At 43.5% G+C, this 5,901-nt stretch overlaps 1 protein-coding gene across 1 annotated transcript in view; it reads right to left on the bottom strand.

Annotated features, from left to right (window-relative positions):
- LOC124682902 (54S ribosomal protein L37, mitochondrial-like) overlaps positions 1-494 on the bottom strand; it is a 2,525-nt gene extending 2,031 nt beyond the window's left edge. The window contains exon 1 of the mRNA XM_047217505.1: positions 435-494. The gene's annotated coding sequence lies outside the window, so the exon portion shown is untranslated. The remainder of the gene's footprint in view (positions 1-434) is intronic.
- Positions 495-5,901: the final 5,407 nt, after the last annotated feature.

Here is a 5,901-nt window from a genome sequence, read left to right as displayed (position 1 = left end):
CCAGTGTCGAAGAAATCCTGAAGATCATACAGGAACTTGTGGATTTCTACATGAGATTTGAGCACAAAAATATCTCAGGCAATTTACAGCACCATGTACACACACACGTTATACAAAATGCTGCCAATCTTGCGTTAAGGCCACCGATACATCAACCAAGACGATATGAACGGAGCCATGCGATCTCTTGTGTGCCATCGAGAGAGACCAAGAGAAGTAGCACAGGAGATAAAAGACCAAGGCTTCATGTGCTCAAACAATTGGACAAGATCACCATGCTCACACGCTAATCAGAACTGTGGGACGGGGTCTGGTACTCGAGTGGGGCATCGCCAGACACGAACAACCGTGCTGCCTATTCCTTCCTAATTGGCAGTAGTTTGCCATTACGCGTTCGATGCAGATCCCAGGGAGAGAGAGGGAAGAGGACGCACCAGTACGTTCACACGCATGAGGAGAGAGAGGAGTTGCCGCAGTCCGTTCTGCGCGCCGCCGCCACCCTATGCCCGAGCCTCCGTCGCCGTCGCCAGGGAGACTAGGGATTGATTATGGGCGGGCGATCGGGCTGGACCCAAGAGAAAAGCCCAACGAAGGAAGGGATCGGGGCATGCATGCAAATGGACTGAGGCCCATACGAGAAATTCTTGGGCCGAAGGATGCAAATTGCTTTTCGGCCACGATTCTGAATGTACTAAGCTTGCGATACGAAAATCACCTCGGCCTCGAAGTGGGTCCACTTGGTCCAAGTCGATGTTGAGAGTGAAGGCCACATATAGTGCATCATCTCTTACTCTAGGGTATGTTCGGTTCCAGAACCATAAGGCATGAAACATAATGGTTCTATTCCAACGTCATGGAATGATTTTGTACCCGTGTTTAGTTCGGAAAAAAATGAGAAACAAAATGGTTCCGTTTTCTATTCGGTTTAGACAAAAAAAAGTGGAATGGAATGGAAGAATTTTGGTTTCACCTCTTTCATGCTTATAGTGAACATACCTCCCGCATCTAACAACATACTAATAATTTTTTGGCAGCACTTTTGTTTTGTATTTTCAGTAGTAAGCAATAACAAATATATTCTTATAAGCATAACTATCCAACGACCATAATAGGCATCAAAATAGTTCAAATTCAACCATGTCAAGTTTAATGTCATAGTAGTGATCCAATGCTGATTGTGGAGAATGATATACCAAAATTGGTTGCCACAACCTTATTGTGAACATTATGTCCAACAGTGTGCAAAAACATCGCCACTTATTGCTCCACATTCAAATGAACACTATCTTCTAGCAACTTGCGATCCCTTATTATGTTACAAAGTTTAAAGAAATGAGCTCTTTCAAATTTTAACATATTTCTACATGTAATATCCAATTGCCAAATTTTACTATTGAGATATTCAATTCGTTGTTGATCACATTCATGCATTGGCCCATACCTTACACATGGTCTTCTCTTCCTTTTTTATAGCCCGAACTGCTACAACAATTGCAGCACAAACAACAACTACCCTGATCATCTTTTTTCGTTTATCCATCATCTTGCCCATCTACAATGCATTTATTTTACCGTGAATTACCAAAATGCACAATCTGTAATGGCCATGAACAACAACAAACTACTGACAAATCATATTGCACACATTTTACAATCAAGTTGGACATGGTACATAGCAGCAAATCATATCGAAAATTCGATTTTAGCCAAATTGGACCGTACAGGGGAAACATACTGGTTGATGTTGCCACCTCGTGCACCTGCAGGAACCTCCTACCGCCGTTGCGCCCGCCTACTCCGCCGGCCGCTCCGCCTACCGCTGCCGTGCCTGCCTACATCGCCGGCTCGCGCCACCCGAGAGAGAGAGAGCTACGGCAGAGATGAGAGGGAGAGGGAGAGGAGCGGCACCTAAGAGAGATAGAGAGAGCGGCGGCGGAGATGAGAGGGAGAGGGAGAGGAGTGGCGCGCAGAAACGACAGAGGATAGGTTTTGGTTTCTTTTTGTTTGGGAAAATTTGCCACATGAGGCATCTCCAACGGGGCGACGCATTTCGGACGCCCATATTGTCCGCGGCGTCCATTTGCGTCGCCTGGCGGATGCGGAAATGGTCGTTCGTCCGTTTGCGTCGGGGGTGGCTCCAACAAACCGACACATTTTTGGCGCGGGCTAGTTTAGTTTCAGAAAATTCAGAAAAGAGGTTGTAGCCTCAAATTAGCATGAAATTATAGCCTCAAATTGAGGTCTAAAATAAGTTCATCATACTTTGCACATGGTACGGCGCAAAGTGGAGTCCAAAAGGGGCACAACAAGGCCTGAACAGCATAAAAAGTCCAAAAGGACGACATGGTGTTGGGCGCATGGCGTCGGTGATCAGGCGTCTCGCGCGCAAATTTCGGCGTGCCTCTTCATGAACCAGGCCCTAGTGTCGTCGTCGACGCTGCTCAAGTCGGCTAGCATGATCCTTGTATCCTCTGCACAGGTCTTGGCCTCGGCGTCCATCCTCCTGGCCTCGGTGTCACACAATTTGGCCTCGGCGTCTGCCTTTTTGACCTTGAAAGGACACGGATGTTGCCTAGAGGGGGTGAATAGGCAATTTAAAACTTTTACGAGATGGGCTTAACAAATGCGGAATAAAACTAGCGTTTACTTTGTCAAGCCCAAATCCTATATACTATGGTTCACCTATGTGCACCAACAACTTATGCTAAGCAATACAAGCAACTATGTGATAGTAAGATATATAACTTCAAACATGAAGGATATCACAAAGTAAAGTGCATAAGTAAAGAGCTCGGGTATAGAGATAACCGAGGCACGCGGGAGACGATGATTTATCCCGAAGTTCACACTCTTGCGAGTGCTAATCTCCGTTGGAGAGGTGCGGTGGCTTAGTGCTCCCGAACGCCACAAGAGGCCTCACCTTGAGGTGTGGTTGCTCGGTGCACACCAACGCCACAAAGGCCTCACCCCAAGATGCGGTACTCACACCACACACCGAGCACCACGAAGGCGCCTCACCTTATTCTCCGGTGACCCTCGCCACAAAGGCCTAGGTCACAGTTCCACTAAGGAATTTCCTTCGAGGCGGAAACCGGGCCTTACACAAATCTTGGGGCACGCATCCAAAACTTAATTGGAGGCTCCCAAGAAATCGCCACAAAGGCCTCAAATCCGTCTAGGGTTCCAAGAACCCAAGAGTATCAACTTTCTTGCTTTCACTTCCACGAATCACCGTGGAGAACTCAAACCGATGCACCAAATGCAATGGCAAGAACACCACAAAGATGCTCAAGTCCTTCTCTCTCAAATTCCAACAAAGCTACAAAAGCTATTGGGGGAATAAGAGAGAAAGAACAAATAAGAGGAGGAACACCAAATTTCTCCAAGATCTAGATCTAGTGGATTCCCCTCACAAAGAGAGGGATTTGATTGGTAGGAATGTAGATCTAGATCTCCTCTTCCTTTTTCCTCAAAAAGATTCAAGAAGAATAGGAGGAGTAGAGGGAAAGGAGAAGCTCTCAAGGTCAACAATGGTGGAGAGCACAAAGGGGAAGAGGTGGCTGCCCAAGGAGGAAGAAGGGGGTCTTAAATACCCCCTCCCATCGAAATATGACCGTTTGGGTCCTCCCAGGCCGGATTATCCGGGGCCGGATTATTGCAAAAATCCGGCCCCCAAAAAATGGCTAAGGACTTGAGGAAACTGCTCGCAGGAAGGGCCCCGGATATTTTGAATCCGGGCCGGATTATCCCCCCCCCCCCCAAAAAACTTCAGAAACACCAAAACAGGAATGATCATAACTTGAGCATCCGGACTCCGATTTTGATGATCTTGGGCTAGTTTCCAAGCTAGTAACAAGTTCTACAAGATCATGCAGGGAACCATCATAGTCCATCAAGGTAGGATATAAATAAATGATGGAAGGTTTGACCTATCTAAAAAAGACGTACCGGTAAAACCTCCAACCTTGAAAATGCAACAAGTTGCCCGTGCAAAAACCAATCTCGATGAAATAGATCTTGTCATGAGAATAAGCACAAGCTATAAAACATCACATGGATAAGATCCAAATAACAACCAAGAAAGATGATGCAAGGATGCAAAGGTTTGAGCTCTCCGAAAGATACGATCAAGTTACTCACTCGAGAGCCCTCTTGATAGTACGGCAACTAAACTAGAAACCGGTCTCCAATTATACCATGAGACCGGTGAGGAAGAAACCCTATCAAGAGTAAACCTTAACCTTGCGCATTCCACTTGAGCTTGATGATGACGGTCTTGATCGCAACAAGATGGAACGCCTTTCTTGATTGTGCTTGCTTGATGAAGGCATGCGAATTGCTCCCCCATACTCCACTATGGGAGAGCTTCTTCTTCGGCGCATCTTCACATATCCATGAACACCATATGGATGACAAGCTTCAAGCATAAGATCTCTCCGAGTTGACTCATCTTGAACATGCTCTTCATTTCTTCATTCTTCATCATGTTGATGTCTTGAAGTTAACTTTGAGGGCTCACTTCATCTTAATCTTCAAGACATACTTGACACTTGATCTTGTTCATTTGCTTCTTATTGCAATCTTGAAGCCAACATATGTTTCAAGCATTGGCTATGGACAACTCCTACAAATATAACTCAATGCAAGCATTAGTCCATAGGGATTGTCATTAATTACCAAAACCACACATGGCTGCTCCATGCACTTTCAGTATCCCCCATTTTGGTAATTGATGACAATCTCTTTGAGAGGGTTGATATAAGGAATTTAAGTAACAAGCAAGTTGAATGCATAGAGCAAACTCCCCCATACTATATGCAAGAGCATACATTGACATTCAAAGCCTAGAGGAGTTTTCGCTAAAATATTGAACTATGCAAAGCAACAAGATGCAATGCAATAAAGGCACATGCTTAAGCATAAAGCAAAGACATAACCAAATTCCCTTAAACCATCCAAACTTCTCCCCCATTGGCACCAATTGCCAAAATGGGTGAACAATTTTGAAGGCCAATATAGTGAGAGTTCCTCCATACCATGTGCATTTCTCACAATTTGAGTGGAATCAAATGCACGTATCCAATAACGAATATTCGGAAGGAATCACACTATAGATAGGATCAAAGATTGAAAAAATATAACAAAGTCAAGAAGCCTCAACAAATTAAGCAACCAACCAAATGAACCACAAAGAAGATACCAAAAGAAAGATAGATATTATGATAAGGTCAAGAAGATTGCTCTAAATAATATGAGGAAGCTCCCCAAGGCTTATGCACAAAAATAGACAACTTAAATTGGAATATGGGTGCACAAACATGGAATCATTACTCCCACAATATCATTCAAAACAAAAGATACCAAGTGAATCAAACTCTAATGATCACCACAAAATAGTGCCTTAAATAAAATGAGGAAGCTCCCCAAGGTACATGCATAAATTAAAATGCTGCATTTGAATACAATATGCATAACATGGAATCCTTACTCCCTCATTACCATTTAAAACACAAATATTTGCAGTAGATCATAGATAGAAAATTTAAGCTTAACACCTGCAACAAACAAATGGTTGATCAACAAGTAAGAGGCACCATAATAAAAGGCTCAACCAAGAGGATATGTGAAAGGCATGACAAAGCATATTATAAGACTATTACAAGGATGAGCAAATAGCATCATCATAATCTTCAATGAATTATATTGCTTAGCATGACCAATCAACACACAACAAATAAATAAGATATCAAATGGAGATGTATCATCTCTGATGTGTATAAGTTTCACTAAGTGGATAAAATCATGAAGATGTTTATCCACAAATAAACATGTACACACAAAATAGATACGCAAGAAATATAGCATGATATCCAAGATGAAGTCATGCAATATACCAATAAG

Source organism: Lolium rigidum, chromosome 1, assembly GCF_022539505.1.
Source record: "Lolium rigidum isolate FL_2022 chromosome 1, APGP_CSIRO_Lrig_0.1, whole genome shotgun sequence".
Classification (NCBI taxonomy): domain Eukaryota; kingdom Viridiplantae; phylum Streptophyta; class Magnoliopsida; order Poales; family Poaceae; genus Lolium; species Lolium rigidum.
The sequence above is the reverse complement of the archived record's forward strand: the minus strand, read 5'-3'. Positions and strand labels throughout refer to the sequence as shown.